Source organism: Phoenix dactylifera, chromosome 10 (assembly GCF_051530095.1).
Source record: "Phoenix dactylifera cultivar Ajwa chromosome 10, Ajwa_hap1_PhDact_Kaust_v1.1, whole genome shotgun sequence".
NCBI lineage: Eukaryota > Viridiplantae > Streptophyta > Magnoliopsida > Arecales > Arecaceae > Phoenix > Phoenix dactylifera.
In genome coordinates this window covers 8,415,568-8,437,567 of record NC_143199.1, presented here as the reverse complement: position 1 = coordinate 8,437,567, position 22,000 = coordinate 8,415,568, and the positions used below count along the sequence as shown (strand labels likewise).

General features: G+C 38.8%; 1 non-coding gene across 1 annotated transcript; it reads left to right on the top strand.

The window, feature by feature from the left end:
- Positions 1-7,953: 7,953 nt before the first annotated feature.
- LOC149752678 (small nucleolar RNA R71) lies at positions 7,954-8,062 on the top strand. The gene has a single exon (XR_016397655.1). It is a non-coding gene; the product is annotated as a small nucleolar RNA R71 (small nucleolar RNA).
- Positions 8,063-22,000: the final 13,938 nt, after the last annotated feature.

Sequence of the window (22,000 nt, the reverse complement as noted above, 5' to 3'; positions counted from 1 at the left end):
TAACCCCCACAGGTAGGGTGTCGATACGTAGTCTGACTGCGAATCCAAATCTATTTCGAAGCAAAAACTTGTTTTCTTATATTTAGTGTTCCAAATATTAAGATACATAGATTCATACGACGTCAGAATCAATCGACTATAATTCATATCGAAATCAATACGTTCAATTAAGAATTGGTGCAAAAAAATAAAACTGTTCTCCCAAGTGCAGGAGAATCGCACAAGTAGTATAACTCGGAAGTCCGAGGTCGATTCCTCAGGGAACGATCTTTGGGTTATTAGCTTAATTTCAGATTATTTGATTCAATAAAATTTGTGGATTAAGATGCTATTTTGCAAATAGAAAATCAATCAGTAAATAGAGAATCAAAGTTTAGATAGATTAAGGTGGTGTAGGGATCTGGAATCCCCTTTGATAATTTTGCATTCAAGAAATAAATTCTTTGGTTCTTAATTAAAGATGTAAAAGTAGAATAGATCAAAGCATGGAATATATTTTATGGTCATGTGAACTCTATTTCTAAGCATTCATCGTGCCTATTACATCAACGATAAATCAAATATTAAAGCAGTTCATATGTCGATCAACATAAACCATTAAAGAACCATCTACAAAATAATTATGCAAGAATCCATGATATATTGAAAATGTAAATCTGTAAGAATAAAGGTTTAGAATTTACTTCAAAGAAAGCAATACATCAAAGGTTCCTCCATCACCCTTCACCTAGGAAATCAGCCCTCCATTAAAACATTAAACTCTTCCTCTCCTCTTTTTTTTTCTTTTTTTTCTTTTCGGAAACAGGGCATACCCTGTTTCCTTCTTCTCTTTTCTTTCCTCTGCCGCCACACAACTCCTCTGTTTTCCCGATGAGAGCTCCCCTCTTTTCCTCCCAGCCGAGAGAGCTTTATAGCTCTTCCTTTGCACGCGATGGAGATCGACGGAAGGACTGGATCTCGGCCGAGACGGATGCCGGAGGTGATTGCGGCCGTTTCCAATGCTGAGAATGGAAGCTGGGACGATTGCGCTCGGGAGGATGCTGTGAATCGTGAGCTGATGGGAGGCTCGAGCGGCTGGACTTGCGTGGGAGATGATCGCGGGATGGGCTGCAGATCTGGAGGACGCCCGGAAGGGAGCTGATCACGGACGAATCAGTGGAGGAGGCAAACGTATGCGTGGGAGATTTGGGATGCTTCACGATCGCGCGAGTTTGGGAGAGGCGGATCCCGGCTGGGCGCGGGTTGCTCGGACGCTGGGATTGTGCACGGACGGTGAAGAGTTGGACGGAGAAGGGAGTTGATTGCGGGGATGGATGCTGGCTCACTCGCGGAAGAAGAATGGGAGCCGATCGCGGTTGAGGAAGACGGGCGGATGAGGTGGGCGGTGATCGCGGACGGAAGGGCTCGGGCGGATGCTGTGAAGCTGGGAGATCCGTTTGCAAATCTTCTTGGCTTGATGAATCTAAGCCCTTGGATGTTTCATTACACATTACCTCCAGATGACTGCCATGTGTCCCTCTGGTGCAAGTGTGCTTGACCAGGTTCAATTCTGTTTCAGTGTAATCAGGCTTGAAGTCGACCAAATGCACATTTAAACTCTGATTTACGATAATCTGTACCAAATAAAATATAAAATTAATGCAGCCCTTTTATCATTATTTGTTAGCAATAATATTAATTTAAGCAACGTGTAGAACGCACTTTTGTGCTCTCATCACACCCCCCAACTAGCTTATTGCTAGTCCCTAGCAATTCAGAGTAAATAATAACATGAGGGTACAAAAAGTGTTGGTTGATCCTTTGATGTTTTATTAGAACTAATTGCATAAAATTAAGATAAGTACTCACTTTCGTAGGAGTCACGATTGCACTTAGCACGTGCAACAAGCCGTTAAACCCCTAGATTACCCTAGTGGACGAGTGTTGTCTCGTCAGGGTTTGCAGTGATGTCACCCACAAACATCATTCATAAAATGATATACAATGAAATTCAAGTCAATGCACACGTGATATATATTTTTCTCAAGCATGGCAACTATCAAAGCAAGGAAAATATGAAAGTGTAGTGTGCATAAAATAGTATGACTTTCTCGGAGTACTAATACCTCCACCGCAACATGGCACCGCTTGAATTTTAGGTGTACTACTCAAGTTCACAAGAGTTTACTACAATTTATTAGACCCTGATCCATCAAATTTTCAGAATATCTCATGTTGTCTAAATTTGTCAAAAATGGTTCGCATATAAAGAAGGAGCTATCAATCCCAACTAAACATCCAAAGTACACAGAGTTCCAAATTAATGGAGTCAAACCAGCCATTACCACATGTCACTGGGTTCAGTCTGACCAACCCTATTCATGCTTATTTTTATTTTTAAACACATATGACGATTACAATAATCCAACCTCCTTAGGCTCTAGTAAGGTCCATATAGCGAGTTTTCGGCCAATGACTCCTGATCCAGTTGGCTCAAGGCATTAGGTGAAACACCCCTCGGGCTTAATTACTCGAACCAGACTACACCACGAGGTCAGACTTGTCTTTTTTTTTTTTTTTTTGTGCAAGAAAAAGAGAAGGTAAACTGAACCATATAACGTGACTGCATTGTGGCTATAGGTCAACCAAGGTCGGAACATAAGGCACTTAGGTGATCTAGCTAGGGTATTCAACTTCTTTCTTTATGTGAAAACCAAATCATGAACCTTATAGTACGGACAAGGATACTCATACTTCTTTTACAGATATGGCTTAATAAAAATGCATTAAACAAACTTGAACTCCTGAGGCCTTCCTATATTCATTAAGTACATGTGCGGGGATCTAATAATAGATCTCTGATCAGTCATAGTATGCATGTGTTCTTTGCCTTAATAGTTGCACAAACTCAATATGAAAATACATATGCATTGGTAATAAATCAAATGCAAAAACATTTTTTTTTTTTTTGGCAAGGTATTACCCTCCCCCCAACTTAAACATTGCATTGTCCTCAATGTAATAGATACAAGAAACATTTATATGAGAGACAGTAGAGAAAATAATATTGGAGAGAAGATGAATACCTTGAGCTGTTGATATCCAGAAAATAAGACCTACAAAACTAGGAAAAAAAAATTCTAATGAATATACACATACCTTTGCCTTCATATTTAGTCATAAGAAGGCTCTCCCAAGGAAAAGGAGTCCTCTTCATCTGCAAAATTCTCAAGAAAAGGTTTTAACCTGTGTCCATTTACCTTAAAAATTTTACCATCCCGTGGATTCTCAATCTCAACCGCCCCATGTGGAAAAACAGTTTTTATAATGTAAGGACCTATCCATCTCGATCGCAACTTACCAGAAAACAGATGTAAGCGGGAATCATATAAAAGAACTTTTTGCAATGGTTCAAAAGATTTTTTTAAAATTGATTTATCATGTAAGATCTTCATTCGTTCTTTGAAAATTTTAGCATTGTCATAAGCATCTCTGCGAATCTCATTAAGCTCGTTTAATTGCAATTTTCTAGCTAGACCGGCATCTTGTAAATCAAAATTCAATTTTCTAATTGCCCAATACGATTTATGTTCTATTTCTACAGGCAGATGACACGCTTTTCCGTAGACTAGCCGGTAGGAAGACATGCCAAGAATGGTTTTGTATGCAGTACGGTAAGCCCATAATGCATCTGATAGTTTCAAGGACCAATCCTTTCGTGATGGGTTCACTGTTTTCTCTAAAATACGCTTGATCTCTCGATTGGCTAACTCTACCTGGCCACTGGTTTGCGGATGATATGGGGTAGCAATTCTATGGGTGACACCATATTTTTTCAATAAGGTTTCGAAAGGCTTATTACAAAAGTGTTTTCCACCGTCACTAATTATGATTTTAGGCATCCCAAATCGTGAAAAAATATTTTCTTTTAAAAACTTCAGAACGGGTTTGTGATCATTGGTCTTACAAGCAACAGCTTCTACCCATTTGGACACATATTCGACACCGACTAAAATGTACTCATATCCAAAAGATGGTGGGAATGGGCCCATAAAATCGATGCCCCAACAATCGAAAATTTCGATAATAGTAATGGGTTGAAGAGGCATCATTTGCCTACGAGTTAGGCTTCCAATACGTTGACATGGATCACATGTCCTGCAGAACTCGTGGGCATCTTTGAACATAGTAGGCCAATAGAAACCACATTGCAAGACCTTTGCAACAGTTTTCTTAGAGGCAAAGTGTCCACCGCAAGCATCAGTGTGGCAGAAAGAAAGTATGCTTTGTATATCATGATCCGGTATGCATCGTCTAAGGATTTGATCGTTGCAATATTTAAATAAATAGGGATCGTCATAGTAATAATTTTTTACTTCGTGCAAGAAAATTTTTCTATCTGTCGACCCCCAATGCTCTGGCATCCGGTTTGTAACAAGAAAATTTACAATATCTGCATACCATGGTATACTAGAAAGTGCAAACAACTGCTCTTCAGGGAATGAGTCCTTGATGGAAAACTGTGGCACTGAATCATGAAAAACTAATCGTGATAAATGGTCAGCAACCACATTTTCTACTCCTTTTTTATCTTTGATAGTGATGTCAAATTCTTGGAGTAGAAGTATCCATCGTATTAAGCGTGGTTTGGCCTCTTTCTTATCCAACAAATATTTTAGTGCCGCATGGTCCGTGAAGATAACAATAGGAGCACCAAGGATATAAGAGCGAAATTTATCTAAGGCAAATACTACTGCAAGCAATTCCTTCTCAGTGGTGGTGTAATTCATTTGAGCATCGTTTAAGGTTTTGCTTGCATAGTAAATAACATATGGCTTATTATCCTTGCGTTGTCCTAGGACAGCTCCTATCGCATAGTCGCTAGCGTCGCACATAATCTCAAACGGTAATGACCAATCGGGTGGTCGCACGATGGGTGCAGTGCTAAGCATAGACTTCAACTTTTCAAATGCCTCCTGACAGGTTTCAGTCCAATTGAACGGTGTATCAAGGGATAGGAGGTTACATAATGGTCGAGATATGACACTAAAGTCCTTGATGAATCTCCTATAAAATCCGGCGTGACCCAAAAATGATCTAACATCTCTAACCGTCTTGGGTGCAGGTAGCTTAGCAATTAAATCAGTCTTAGCTCTATCTACTTCCATTCCTTTCGATGAAACAATGTGTCCTAGGACAATTCCCTTTGGCACCATGAAGTGACATTTCTCCCAATTCAGTATCAAATTCTTTTCTATACATCGAGCTAAGACTGCTTGTAAATGTGACAGGCAATCATCAAATGAGTCGCCAAAAATGGAGAAATCGTCCATGAACACTTCCAAAAAATTCTCGTTCATGTCTTCAAAGATGCTGAGCATGCATCTTTGGAATGTTGCAGGTGCATTACACAACCCGAATGGCATTCGTCGGAAAGCAAATGTGCCAAAAGGACAAGTGAAGGTAGTCTTCTCTTGATCTTCTGGTGCAATTTCAATTTGATAATATCCCGAATAGCCATCAAGAAAACAATAGAAAGCATGTCCTGCAACTCTCTCCAATACTTGGTCTAGGAAGGGTAGAGGAAAGTGATCCTTTCGTGTGACCAAATTAAGCTTTCGGTAGTCAACACACATGCGCGAACTCGTCGGGATACGAGTTGGAACTAGTTCACCTTGTTCATTTTCTACTACCGTCAAACCCGACTTCTTAGGAACAACTTGAGTAGGGCTTACCCACTTGCTATCGGAAATTGGGTAAATAATACCCACATTAAGCAACTTGAGGACTTCTGCCTTAACCACATCTCTCATCGTAGGATTCAACCTTCGTTGCATTTGCCTTGTGGTTTTGGCATTGTCCTCCAAATATATCCGGTGCGTGCAAATTAAGGGGCTAATTCCCTTCAAATCGGCAATAGACCACCCTAAGGCTCCTTTATGATTCTTTAAAACATCAATTAATTTTCTTTCTTGGGTATGATCAAGTCCAGACGAGATGATTACAGGAAAAGTATCTTCGGGTCCAAGAAAAGTATACTTAAGTTCCTTTGGTAAGGGTTTCAATTCGAGCTTGGGTGCTTGCTCATGGGATGGTACTATTTTCACCTCTCGAGGCGACAATTGTTCAAATTTTTCTACTTTTGGTCTCCACCCATTGATCATCATGGCGTTCGAAAAATTCATACTAGGTTTGACCAACAAATCATCTTTATTGGTGCCATTAGAACACCAATCAATTAAACTATCGCCGGATGGATCGTTAAATGCTTCAGCTAACAAATATTCCTCCGCGATAGTTTCAACCCAATCAACCTCCTTACTCTCTTCGGGATCATTAGGTTGTTTGCACACATTAAAAATGTTCAGTTCTAAGGTCATGTTACCAAAAGAAAGCTTCATGACGCCATTCCTACAATTAATTAATGCATTAGAAGTCGCAAGGAATGGACGTCCTAAAATGACCGGAATCTGAGACTGTGAGTTCGAAGCCGGATGTGTGTCTAATACGATAAAATCGACAGGAAAGTAGAACTTGTCTACTTGGACTAATACATCCTCGACAATCCCCCTTGGAATTTTAACTGACCGGTCAGCTAATTGCAAAGTGACGGAGGTTGGCTTCAACTCACCTAAACCAAGTTGCTCATATACAGAATATGGCAACAAATTCACACTCGCCCCTGAATCTAACAATGCTCGCTCTATCCTAAAGTCGCCTATGATGCATGAGATGGTTGGGCAACCTGGATCTTTATATTTAGGGAGAATGTTGTGCTGCAAAATAGCACTCACATTTTCAGTTAAAAATGCCTTCTTCTTAACATTTAATCGACGCTTGACAGTACACAAGTCCTTCAAAAATTTGGCATATGAAGGTACTTGTTTGATTGCATCAAGAAGAGGTATGTTGATTTTTACTTGCTTAAAAAGCTCAAGAATTTCAGAATTAGGTTCGAGCTTTTGCAACGGCTTTAACCGTTGTGGAAAAGGTGGAGGAAAAGGACATTCAACTTTCTTAGTAGAAGTTGGGACCTCAACTTCTTCTTTGTCCCTTTCATCAACTTTGGGAGCATCAGAATCAGAAGTGACCTGCGGTCTCAATGGGACGGTTTGATCAATGACTTTCCCATTACGCAAAGTCATGATGCTCTTTGCATGCTCTGTATGCGAACTAGAGGGAGCCGTATTATTACTACCGTGCACTTGTGGGTTAGGTTGGGGTTGAGCTGGAAGCTTACCCTTCTCTTGGGTACTTAGGACGGTAGTCAACATTGACAATTGGTTCCTTATGTCTTCAAAATTTCGAGTATTTTGAGCATTGATATTAGCTTGACCTTGTAGAAAAGTTTGTATGGATTGCAAGGTATCCTCGATATTTGGCTTTTGAGAAGGTGATGGTGCATAAGTAGGATGTACAGGTGGAGGAGCTGAATGGTGTGACTGTTGAGGATGATCGTTTCTCCACCTAAAGTTTGGATGATTCTTCCAACCAGGGTTATAGGTATTCGAGTATGGATCGTTATAAGGCTTTTGGTAGGAGTTCATAGCATTTGCTTGATCGTGCAAGACTTCTTTGAATGCCGGTATGGTGGGACAATCTGTAGTAGTATGACCCGACATATCGCAGATACCACAACACTCATTTCTAAGTTCTATAGTCTTGACAGGCTCAATCTTCCTAAGCTCAATTTCTTCTACCTTCCTAGTGAGGGCTGCCATTTTAGCATGAAGATCATCCTCAGTTCTGAGGTTGTAAAGGCCTCCCTGTACAGAGCTAGTAGGCTTAGGCAAAGACTTGTTGTTTCTATCCCCGTTATCCCAAAGTTGGGCAGTCTCAGCAAGGGAATCCAAATACTCCCATGCCTCATCAGGGTGTTTTTCTAAAAATCTACCATTGCACATGGTCTCTACAAATTGTTTTAACTGTGAAGATAAACCTTCATAAAAGAAGCTAATGGTTCTCCAAGTTTCGAATCCGTGATGAGGGCATGAGAGAAGAAGGTCTTTAAATCTTTCCCAACATTCATAAAATGTTTCATTATCTTTTTGTTGGAAATTGCTAATATGTCTTTTTAAAAAGTTGGTCCTTTGTGTGGGAAAGAACTTCTTTAAAAATTCTCTCTGCATATCTTGCCAAGTTCTTATTGATCTAGGTCGCAACGAGTTTAGCCATGTTTTGGCCTTATTCTTTAGAGAGAAAGGGAACAATGTCAACTTGAGGACATCCTCGGTGACATTTGGCACTCTAAATGTAATGCTCAATTCTTCAAAATCCTTTAAATGAAGATACGGACTCTCGGACTCTAACCCATGAAACTTGGGCAGCAATTGGATTACCCCTGGTTTGATGTCAAAATGTCCTACATTATCAGGAAAAATTATGCATGAAGGCTGACTAGTCCTAGCCGGTTGTAGGTATTGTCTTAGAGTCATAACATGGGGTTCTCGTTCTCGATTGTGGTGACTCCCCGCATCTTCATTTAGATCAGCCATCTCACAAGGTGTGAGATATTGCGAAGGAATTTCAAGGGTATGTCCTAAGGGATGATCTAAAGTTGTACGACTTAATCGACCGGTGTCGTCCCTATTCCACTTTAGCATGCAAAATATTTTCCTCTTTTTTTTTTCTTTTTTAAATATAAGTACTAACTAAAGATACCCTAAAACAAAAGTCTATTCACAATCAAACATGCAACAAAACATTACACCTCAATTTCTAATGTTTTTCTTAAATTTCTAGACAGCTCCTAACTGGTTTGAAGAGGACACCTAAGCCTCCAATCCGGTCTAATGAACCGAGTTGACCAGGTAAGCTCCCAGGTAAGTGGAGGGGTCACGATGCGTTCGCAAAGGTCCCACTTAAAACCCACTTGCCTCGAACAGATGAACTGTCTCCCTTATAGGGACAAAGCTTGCCTAGACATCAACTAAGCCACAAAGCGAAATTGGTGCAACTTTCGGTGGTCTTCGTCCTATTGAGCTTGAATGTCCTTAGGGGCCAACGTCTAGTTGATTTTAGTTAAGCTTAGGATATTTATGCACTGGGGTGATTGTTGGGCTAAGGACGAGTGATGAAATCCCGACCTTATCTTTTTAAATGGGTTCAGCCCTTAGAATATTTTATGCTGATGCCTTATACTATATGCAACAATCAAGAGATTTTTTTTTTTTTAATGTTTTATGACATGACATTAAATTTCATTGAATAGGTGATCAAGCAAATTAATTATTTTTTTTTTAAATTTTATGAGTTGACGTTTGAAATTTGAATTCTGAAATTTGAAATTTGAAATTTGAAATTTTAGGTTTTCCCTCTTTTTTTATTTTTGAATAATCACCCTTGATCTGTTCTTAAGGTTTCTTTTCTTCAATTTTTAATTAGCAACAAGGGTTAATGAGATATAATAATAATATAATTCTGATTCTAAAAAAAATAAATGCAGAAAATTTAAAGTAGAAAGCAGCAAGGTTTCGTATTAATCTGATGGTCTTAAAAATGTCAGAATGTCAATCAGACCGTTCAGATTATCTAACAATGTGTCTTGCACTAGCTGACCAAATTTGAGTCAAATCAGACGGCTAATTTCTATGATATCGGAGTTTGATGCCAACTGTGCAGGGAATTAAAAATAGTAGTAAAGATGCAATTTTTTTTTCAAAAGAAAAATACTAACTACTAAGGTAAAAATTAAATCTAAAATTATACTAATAACTCAGCCGTTCCCCGGCAACGGCGCCAAAAACTTGGTGCAAAAAAATAAAACTGTTCTCCCAAGTGCAGGAGAATCGCACAAGTAGTATAACTCGGAAGTCCGAGGTCGATTCCTCAGGGAACGATCTTTGGGTTATTAGCTTAATTTCAGATTATTTGATTCAATAAAATTTGTGGATTAAGATGCTATTTTGCAAATAGAAAATCAATCAGTAAATAGAGAATCAAAGTTTGGATAGATTAAGGTGGTGTAGGGATCTGGAATCCCCTTTGATAATTTTGCATTCAAGAAATAAATTCTTTGGTTCTTGATTAAAGATGTAAAAGTAGAATAGATCAAAGCATGGAATATATTTTATGGTCATGTGAACTCTATTTCTAAGCATTCATCGTGCCTATTACATCAACGATAAATCAAATATTAAAGTAGTTCATATGTCGATCAACATAAACCATTAAAGAACCATCTACAAAATAATTATGCAAGAATCCATGATATATTGAAAATGTAAATCTGTAAGAATAAAGGTTTAGAATTTACTTCAAAGAAAGCAATACATCAAAGGTTCCTCCATCACCCTTCACCTAGGAAATCAGCCCTCCATTAAAACATTAAACTCTTCCTCTCCTCTTTTTTTTTCTTTTTTTTCTTTTCGGAAACAGGGCATACCCTGTTTCCTTCTTCTCTTTTCTTTCCTCTGCCGCCACACAACTCCTCTGTTTTCCCGATGAGAGCTCCCCTCTTTTCCTCCCAGTCGAGAGAGCTTTATAGCTCTTCCTTTGCACGCGATGGAGATCGACGGAAGGACTGGATCTCGGCCGAGACGGATGCCGGAGGTGATTGCGGCCGTTTCCAATGCTGAGAATGGAAGCTGGGACGATTGCGCTCAGGAGGATGCTGTGAATCGTGAGCTGATGGGAGGCTCGAGCGGCTGGACTTGCGTGGGAGATGATCGCGGGATGGGCTGCAGATCTGGAGGACGCCCGGAAGGGAGCTGATCACGGACGAATCAGTGGAGGAGGCAAACGTATGCGTGGGAGATTTGGGATGCTTCACGATCGCGCGAGTTTGGGAGAGGCGGATCCCGGCTGGGCGCGGGTTGCTCGGACGCTGGGATTGTGCACGGACGGTGAAGAGTTGGACGAAGAAGGGAGTTGATTGCGGGGATGGATGCTGGCTCACTCGCGGAAGAAGAATGGGAGCCGATCGCGGTTGAGGAAGACGGGCGGATGAGGTGGGCGGTGATCGCGGACGGAAGGGCTCGGGCGGATGCTGTGAAGCTGGGAGATCCGTTTGCAAATCTTCTTGGCTTGATGAATCTAAGCCCTTGGATGTTTCATTACACATTACCTCCAGATGACTGCCATGTGTCCCTCTGGTGCAAGTGTGCTTGACCAGGTTCAATTCTGTTTCAGTGTAATCAGGCTTGAAGTCGACCAAATGCACATTTAAACTCTGATTTACGATAATCTGTACCAAATAAAATATAAAATTAATGCAGCCCTTTTATCATTATTTGTTAGCAATAATATTAATTTAAGCAACGTGTAGAACGCACTTTTGTGCTCTCATCAAGAATTATACAATATTCCAAAAAGAGGTACATATAATAATAAAATACTATGCATCAACATCATAAATTAAGGATAAATCGATTCAGAAAATATTTAAAATACTGATAAATCTAGAAAAGGTGTCACGTTACCTACCTTGCAAATGTAATCCAACATCTAGGTCGGTCCAATCAAGGTGATTTCATCGAATCATATTCGAACAAAGGCACAGATGGTTCAACAGAGATTGGGGGCGATTAAATCTAACAATATATGGTAGGGCCAGAGCAGCTGATATGCCATCCGACGATCCTAGATCAAGACCCTTCACTAGAGTCAATTCAAAATCACCGTGAAGAGTTCCTACTGGATCTAACTATCCTAGAGAGCGAGTAGAGAGAGAAAGCCCAGTAGAGAGAAATTTCGGTAGAGAGAGAAATTTCGGTAGAGAGAGAATCTCAGACCAAGTTTAATCAGGGGTTTGGGTGTGGTTGTCAATGACACGATCAACTTAGATCAATTAACATATATGGCCATAAATCAAGAGAGAGAAACTTTGCAGAGATAGAAATAAGAGAGAGAATAAGATAGAGAACGGGCTTTGTTATTAGGGGCCCGAATTTCTAGGTGATCGCGACTGGGGGCTGCCACTTGTTTGACACCTTTGTGCCAGAGGCGAAGTTGAGAGTGGCATGGGCTGGCTTGTGCTATGTACGGCGTGCATTGCAGGAGAGAGAGGTTCTTTTGAAGGGTGACTCTGCGACAGCTATTGGGTGGATCCAGCAGGCTTTGGGGGGGGTCGGCGATTACCACCCGCTACTGCAAGTTATTAGGGCTATGGACCAGGATGGGCTAGTGATCCAGACGAAGTATGTCTTCAGAGAGGTCAATGGGGTTGCGGATTGGGTGGCTTCATTTGTTGCCAACCATTCGGGGGACCACCTATGGGTGAGGGAGGCGAAGCTGCCTAGTGCGCTCCGGGATGTTTTGTATTTTGATTTTTTTGATTGTATCCATATACGTTATGTATGATACTTTCGTTTTAGCCAAAAAAAAGAGAAAAAGAAGATAGAGAAAGCATGGGAAAAAGAGAGAAAAAAGAGAGAAAGTAAGCTTTTGTCTCTCCAACCAAGAAAGAGGAAAGAAGAGGATGGCTACAGGTAATGCCCGGGGTTGGGATCCATGGCCACCACTGTGGACGACGGCCGACGGCAACTGGTGGCCGGCAGCAAGAAAAAAATTCTCCTAAAATAGGGGTTTGCACCCCCGGACCCATTTAACCGAGACATCCCGGCAATGGAAGCCTCAGCTACGACTGCAAACTAACGTGAGGAAGCAGGCGGAGACCACGGCAACCAGATCCGACCGTGTTATTGGCTGGAAAGAACGAACAAAATTGGAAAAATCCAAAGAAAACAGGGAAAAATAGAACACCCGTCTTCTCGACTAAATTCTTGCGATTATCGGCCGGAAACAAATCTCCAAAGGTTGCAAAAGAGGGAGAAAAGGGTTATCCAAAGATTTTCGGGTTCTTACTTGACTTTTCGGCAGCATTTGGATGCAGTGATGGTGCGGTAGCGACCGAGCTTTGGACGAAAAACCAAAGAGATCTCCGGCGAAGAGCTCCGATTGGGGCCAATTCCTTAGTGAGGTGGAAGAGAGGATAGGGAGGAGCTTTAAACAGAGCTCGGCCGTGACCGAAATCTGACTCAGAGTTGGATTCTGTCCAATCATCTCAGGGAGGAAGAAGTCTCCCATCAGGAGTCCTTTTCTCTTTAGGCACGTGCGCAGCATGTGCTAATTTTTTTTTTTGGACCAAAGTGGGGCCGGACAAGTGGACCGGGCTCAGTTTGCTGGGCTTTACGAAATGGATCAATTTTTGCTTGGAATGTGGATTCAAGAACTTTAAAGTGGATTGCATTTGCAATACAATCAATATCTTCAGGGGTTGTCATAGCACTCTTCTGGACTGCTTCAGAGACCGAGTCTTTGTTGATGTGCACTTACCTCTCTACCTGTCCAATAAAAAGGGAGACTATTAGACATTGTTATTGGTGGCTCATTAGTTAGGCAAATATGTCCATGAAAGAAACCCCATGTTAGCAACTGCAGATGATCACCATGGACAGAAATCTCTTTCTAATAAAGTTGTCTTTTTGACAATAACATAAAAGGATTTGAATTGAAATTATATTTTACTTATTTCAGCTCAAATAAAAGCTTAGATTATGGCTCTGGCATGGCTCGTTTGCTACTTGAGCCCAATTTTGAGCTGAATATGATTGGCTTGCGAACACTCATTTGACAACCTTACTTTCGGGTGCTTTTAGTATTATATTAATTCTATCAAAGTTTTGCTTAATAAGCACTTTATGAAGGAAATTGGAATTAAACAACAATCTTGGTGTGACTGAAACCCTAGATATGAATGATTTATCATGAATCATGAGCAAGCAATCCTAAAGTTTGTTATTCCCCCCCACCCAGTTAAAGGTTTTAATGGAAAGTCATCTACAAATGTTCTACATATTGCTTTTCTTTTCAGCTTTCTTTTCAGATATGAAGAATATTTGTCAGATATAGCTAGTCATGTCTCCTAAAGCAAGCATAAAGGAGATCCAATATGTTCTGAGCTCTTTGCTACCCATTATGTTATCAATGAGGAATAAAACCTATAGCAAGCAACTTGCAAAGGCCACCAGCCTAGTCATATTTTGTTCCATGGCTATCATAGACTGATCATATTTCCAATTTTAGTGTGCACTTCGAATTTGAGATGACATGCAACAAATGAGGTATGTGAATGCATCTTTTTCTTTCTTGAGTGGGCGTCGAAGAATTTGATGATCTTAAGCTCTAATCTATAAAATGTTGCTGCGATAAAGCCCAGGAATCTCTTGATTTGAGTGAAGTTAGGGCAGATGCATAAAGCCCAGGAATCTGTTGATTTGAGTGAAGTTAGGGCAGATGCATTAGAGCAAACTCAATTTTGGGCTTACATTGGCAAAAGAAAACTCCAAAAAGGTCCTGCTTTCAGTTTACCTCGGATTTTATACAGTATTTTCAGCTGAAAAGAAAGTTATATACGAATTATAACAACTTATACAAATAGTAGCCATATTAATTAGAAGGTTGACAAACTCTTACAAATTTGCACATGGAGATGGTATGCTATACTGCATGATTAAAGCAAGGTGATCATCATAACATTATTGCCAAATCATGATAATATCACGATAATATCACCATAATAATAATGTTGATAGAGAAATACTAGATGGGTGTAATTTCCATAATATCTATTCTTATAATATCTTGCAGAATATATACAAAGGTAGTCAATAAGTAATCCAAAGATTAGAGTAAAATAAGTTCATTATGATATAATAATTATGCCAAAAATATATGAGGGGGATATCAAACAGTAATATGATGAAGTTGTTTTCTCATGTTTAAACCATATCTGCTAAATATCACAAGCATTTCGCAGAAGGAAAATTTAGCAATTAAATGGAATCCTGATATAAAGTTGATTGTTACAAAGCCCATTTAAAATTGTAAGAACTTCGGCCCACAGAACAGCAAACTCCACAAACCTGCAACCGACACCTTACCCTCTTAACGGTGGGTCCCACTCCGGACACCAAACAGGGCCCACCTAAAGGTGCCCATTGCATCACCCTTCTCATGTTTGGTTTTTTTTCTTTCCCAAAAGTGTTAAGGTTCCCATTGCATCACCCTGCTCATGGGTCTCCAACCATGGAGGGCCATGAGGCAGAACACAATTGAATGCTCTTCTCACAGCAACACAACTTTGGAATGGAATCAAGCTGATGAAATCCAGCTATGATAAACCCATGAAACCTTGAATTGGATTTAGTTATTGTGGGGACAATGGGTGTCTGGCTGCATGATGTTTTTTTATTGTGATCAGTCAGAGAATCACAATGGACCTCCTTCTAAATCCAATTATTTACACAGTTGAATGGGGACTACCAGTACAAGATCCATCCCATCAGCATACGATATCAGATATAGACAGGAAATATTGCTCGAAACATTTAAGTCATCTTATGATAATATATATAAGAAAGGAGAAAGAGTAGTCAGCTCTGGGTCCACCATGTTATGATATTAAATGTACACAAGGTGTATAAGCAGTTTGAGGAGCAGATGATTGTACAACTATAGTTTTCTACATAAGTTCCAGGGAACTTGAAATCACCTTCTGTATTGAAATGTGGTATCGTCTATATGAGTGCAATTGGATTAGCCAATCATCCTTGGCTTACTTGATTAAAATCTCTCTCTCTCTCTCTCTCTCTCTCTCTCTCTCTCTCTCTCTCTCTCTCTCTATCTATCTATCTATCTATTTGAGAGATGCAGAGTTTGAACACTGATGGTGGCAAAGAAGAGGGGAAAAAAAAAAGGATCGAAAAGTTCAAGTCCAACTTCGTAAACAAATTTGTAAAAATCCAAACACCTACATAAAATCATACATATCCAATTCATTCTTAGGCCCAGTTTGGAGAAGCTGTTAGTAGTAGAGCTGTTAGAAGTAGAGCTGTTTGAAGCAGAGCGTTTATAAAAAGCTGTTTGCTGTTTGGTAACTACATTTATAAAGTGCTGTGGCACTTTAATATGTGTTTGGTAAACAAATTGAGAAAGTACTTTTGTGTGACAAAATGACTATAAAGGACATTACCAGTATTATATAATAGAGTATAATAAAATATAATATGTATTAATACATAAATATATGATATAGTATAATATTAATGTAATGTAATATAATATTATTATAATATAATACTATAACATTATGTATTATAGAATAATAATTTAATATAATATTAAATTATTTAAATAACATATCAATGTATTATGATATAATGTAATATAATATTATATTTATAGTATAATACAATAATAAATATATAAAATATTATAATTATTAGTGTAAATTAATTTTTCATCCTTCTAATGATCATTTATCTCTCTAATAAATAGAGAGAAAGGAAGAAGAAGATTGAGAGGGAAATGGAGAAAGGAAGAGGCGGGATAAGGTTTTGGAAAAAAAAAGTGTGATTTAAATGAGGATATTTTGGTCCAAAAATAGCTTCCCGACAAAGCTGAAAATAGCATTTTCGGAAAGCTCTAAATTGGAGCTTCTCCCCAAAAGCTGTTTTCAGCTTCCCGCAAAAGCCGAAACAGCTTTCCGAAAATTTTACCAAACACCATTTTTTATCTAAAAGTACTTTTGGAGGGCCAGAAAGTGCTTTTTGGCCCGCCAAAAGCTCTCCAAACAGGGCCTTACTTTTATAGAAGGTGACATTCGCAAACTTAGTATGCCTTTGTGGCGTTGTGTCAAATCACATTACTTGGCATGTTCTTGACATGACCACCATGGTTGAAGAACCAAAAAGTTGATCCATCTTGTTATGCCACCGGGTTAACTTGATTCAAATGGTTCAGATACTAAAATTTTAGTCTGTAACTTACCAAATTTTTTTATATTTTAAAAGATACTTCTTCACCATGCCAGAAGGCCCTCGTATTTAATATATATAGGTCCATTTTCATGAGGCTTGGTCTTCCTAAACCAAGATTGCCAACCATCCTTAAGTAGTGAGAGTTTCCTGACTAATTAAATGAGTATCTACACATGGTATCCAAGTAGTTCAGGGAATTCCTAACAGTTCTTCGGTCTTATCAAGCTTTATCAAGCTCAGTCTAATGATACTAATCTGGCTTAAAATGAAGGAAAATAAATGAAGGTTAACATTTTAGAGGACTAAACCACATCTATGGCTTCGAATTGAGAGAATGTATGGATTTTACCAAGGTCATTAGTCAAAATTTTTGGGATAATGAATAGAAACATATCTTGTCATGCCCCAAATATAGAATATGGCATGGTCGTGCTACCGTAGGATGTCGCCTACAATAATATGTGAGGATTCCCACGGGTATGTGTTTAGTCCTACATCGGCTATGCACTGGGTAGATCTTGGGTACTGATACAGGGACAAGAAACCCAAATAATACTTCTAGCTAGAATTTTGGATGAGGTTCTAAATTATGACTTATTAGTATCAGAGCGAACCCAACCATGGCTTATGTGGACTAGGCAACATTGCAATACAAACCCATTAGGGCTGACTATGGACCAATTGTGGTGTTTGTGATTAGATTTGAATGAATTTGAACCTTTAGCCTGGTGGGAATTAATGCGGAGGATTGAATAGGAGAGTATGTGAAAATATGTGCGGATGTTTGTTTAGTCCCACATCGGCTATACACTGGATATATCTTAGCTATTTATATAGAGCCAAGGAACCTAGATAATATCTTCTGGCTAGCCTTTTTAGGTGAGGTCCTAGGTTGGCTATCTCGATCTTCATTTGGTTTATTCTTTCTCGCTCCTAACAATCTTATTTATCTGAAAAAAATAAAGAGAAGAGTGAGCTTCACAACTCAGTAAGTAATTATATACCACATTACTAGATCAAGCATAAGTTTTTACATAATTTAATACACTAGTTAGAGAGTAAATTTTTACTATAAAATAATGCATTTCATGAATATAACAAACCATAGTGTAGCAATCAATCATGTATGCACAAATTATGCAGGTTCATAAAGCTAAACTTGAGTGTAATTTAAAATATTTGTAATCATCAAATATTTTCCATCTAGCCATATTATCTATTAAAACAATGCTCACAGATTTTTATGCTACGATCACTATAACCTGTGATAGGGTCATTTTCGTATTCGATAAGATATCATAGTTCATATTTATTATCAACTTTAACCTATTGGTAGAGGGCCTTTTTTATTAGCTTCAGGGTATTGATTGGCTCCCATTGTTAGGGACAATCATAGCAATCTGAGAGCTGGTAAAATATTTTATATTTTTCATAAATTATACCTATATAAATAGGTTGAAAAATGCTAAATAGCATTATAAAACTTTATGATACACAATCATTCTATATATATCATTTTCATAGTAACATGGAAATTTTCATAATTATAATTCATACGTGAATGATTTACAATAAAGTTTTCAGTAACAATGCTATTTGGCCTAAAACATGAATCTTACACAATCATATACTTGATCTTAAATTTTTTATGTAGGATCATTCATATCAAACATAATTTATGATTTCATACTTAAAATTAATTAGTATTTCAAAGTTAATAGGGTTTGTGTCATGGTCATTTACCTCAGTTCACCCAAAGATCACTAAGTTCAGGGGGTCAAATTATCTACACCTATCCAAAACTATTTAAGAAAAATTAATGTACATTCCACTATTTAAAAATCTGAATATAAATAAAAAGTTCTAGAAAACCGAAATAGACTTGATTTGACTTTATACTCAAACGGAAAAAAAGAGGTGAGAAAAACTGGTCCAAATGGTCACAAAGGAGTCAATCTATGATTTTGTATAGGGTTCCACTAGGGATACACAGAGGAGGGGACAACCAGGGGATGGGATCCATTATTTTTATTTTATTTTATCTTTTGTTATCATTTTCTCTCTCCTATTTTTCTCCATTTTTATTTTTGCCTTTTTCTTTTTTTTTCCTTTTTTCTTTGTCGCCCTCTTCACTTCTTTCTTTTTTTTTTCTCTAGCGAAACAACGGGATGTCAACCTGCGCCCCTCCTAAGAACCGGGGAAGCAGAGGAGGCCACAAGGGTCGACAACAGCTATGACTAGATGATCGGCAACAAGAGATGGTGTAAGTGGAGTAGCTAGCAGCAAAACAGCTAGGGAACGACCACCAAAGAAGGTGGCGAGGCCGGACAAGAGAAGGATGGGGAAGAGGAAGATGAGGAAGGAGGATGGGGCTATTATGTTGCTCCAACAAGGCGGCGACCATGAATCTGGCGGAGATGGGGCACGACAAGCTTGAAGCGGAGAAAATAAAGAAAGATAGAGATAGAAAAAGAGGAGAAGAGAGAAGGAGATCAAGGGAAGAAATTGTTCATAATGGTCATGGGAGCTAAGGGAAGGGAAGAAATAAAGGAAAAAAATAGAGGGAGGGCACCAATAATTTCGCGAGATCTCCTCTCGCTCACCTTGACAAGATGGTGATGGGTGCCTGCTAGATAAGAGGAGTGCTAGAAATGAAAGGGAGGTGAGTTCCTTCCCTTTTTTTTCTCGCACTACTATCAGATTACCTGGCCAAAACAAAGCTAAGTTTTTATATTCTTCCCTCAAAAAAAATTTGTCCTCAAAATTGGCAATTCTTAAATGCAGCATCATCAAGAATTGCTTTCTCAAGAGGACTGGTAATATAGTGGCCTATTTTATTTCTCTGACAAATAGTTCAAAGATTGTTGATCCCCTAATGGATTTTGATGAATACAAAACACTAGAGTATAATACCATTTATCTTAACAATTTAATTGAAAATTTTATGTGTTTTATTAAGAATATTGTTAAGAAATGTCTAGGCAAGTTCCCATAATTTTTATGGATTTATTGAAGAATTTTTGAGATGAAGAAAACAGATCAGGGACAGCCGAGACGTCTCCTGATGGTCTCAGAGACGTCTCTGGCACAAACAGGAAGAACTGGCACGTCCGGAGACGTCCCCTGAAAAAGCGGAGTCGACTCTCTCAGAGAATTCCAGAAGACTTGTTTTTCGGAGATATAACGGCGGAGTCGTCCCCGAAGCAGCGGAGTCGTCCCCATGCAAAAAGCGCAAACAAGCGGAGACGTCCCCGTAAAGCGCGGAGACGTCCCCGGAGCGCGGAGTCGTCCCCGAAGCAGCAGAGTCGTCCCCATGCAAAAAGCGCAAACAAGCGGAGACATCCCCGTAAAGCGCGGAGACGTCCCCGGAGCGCCTGGGACGCGACTGACAACTTTTTCAGGTAGATTTGAATTTCAAACGGTCATATCTTTGTGTCTAACGGCTATATTTGCTTTTTGGGCTATAAAAGGGAGCTCTTAAGTGCTTCTCAACAACTTCTCACCAACCCAACACAAGATCATTCAAGAGAGAAGAAAGAAAAAGAGGTTCAAGGGAGTTAGAGCTTTCAAGAGGAGAAATCAAGTGCATTCAAGCTTTCCCATCTGATTTCGAGCTCATCTACTCACTCCCACTTGGCAATCAAAGCTCGCATTCAAGCCAACGTGATCCACATCAGAAGAACCACCATCATCCACGCTTCCAACGGCAAAAAGGATTCTTCCGATTTTATTGTTTCTCATTGTTATATTTGCTTCTTAAGAGCTTTCAAATCTTTTGTAAAATGTTTGAATATTGAGCTTGTTTCAGTCAAGGGACTTGGAACAAGGGATAGGCGTCCCAAGCCTAAGTTAAAATTGGGGGATTGTAGGGTTCGTTGTTAGCCCGGGGTAAAACAACGAGTTGGGTAGTTCACTCGAAAAACTACCGGATTGTAGGGTTCGTTGTTAGCCCGGTGTAAAACAACGAGTTGGGTAGTGCACTCGCAAAACTACCGGACTGTAATCTGGAGGATTATAGTGAAATTCCCAAGAGGTCTTGGGGAGTGGATGTAGGTGCTGGGGTGCACCGAACCACTATATGTTTGTTGTGTTTGTGATGCTTTTTGTCATTGTCTAACTTGCTCACCTACTTACTTAGATAAATTGCTTGCTTAACTCTTATCCGTGCATCCTTTAGTTGCAAGCATATTTAATTTACTTAATCAAGTCTCATTCAATAAATCAAACTGTTGCTAAGTTTAAATTCCACTGTGCATCTATACAACTTAGCATAATTAATTGAAAAGTTTTAGAAGTAGTACAAAAGTTTTAAAAGACCCAATTCACCCCCCCTCTTGGGTTGTATCTACTGGGCAACAAGTGGTATCAGAGCAGGTGCTCTAAGATTAATTATTGATCTCACGATCAAGAACCAAAGATCATGACAACTCAAATAGATAGTTTTCTAGGAGAAGGACAATTAATTGATACACCTCCACTATTTAATGGCATAAACTATACACATTGGAAAGCACGCATGCGCATTTTCATACAATCACTTGATTATAATTTATGGAGAATTATAGTCAATGGAACACACACAAACACTAGTCATAATGAGAAAATGGTACAACAAAACTCAAAAGCCATGAACCTATTATATTGTGCATTAGATAGGAATGAGTTTAATTGCATATCTTCTTGCATGACTGCTAAAAAAATATGGAATATGCTTGAAGACAAATATGAATGCACTAACAAATCTGAAACATCATGTGTAGAAGAAGAGCAGTATCATATTGCAAATCCATGCTTCGTGGCACAAGAGGTTCATGCTGAAACTGAAAGCAATTTTACATTTAATGAACTCCATGACGCTTTTTCTGATTTGTATTTAGAATATAAGGAACTTATTTGTAAGAACAAGAACTTGAAGAATGAAAATCAAATTCTAATAGATGAAAAACTGAAACTAACTAGTAAAACTGAAATCTTAATTAAAGAGAATCAAGAACTAAATCAAAGAGATCAACTTCTCACTGAAAGTCATGATAAACTTAAGAAAAACAATGAATTACTTTTAGAAGATAACAGAAGATTAACTAAAGAAGTTGACAAATTAAAACCTATTGTTGAAAGATTTACCTTCAGCTCTGAAAAATTGAACCTAATGATAAATAATCAAAGAGCTGAATTTGATAAAGTTGGAGTAGGATATCAACCTTGGTACACCCAAAAATCTTTTAAGAATATGTTTGTTAAAACAGTTTTTAATTATTCTA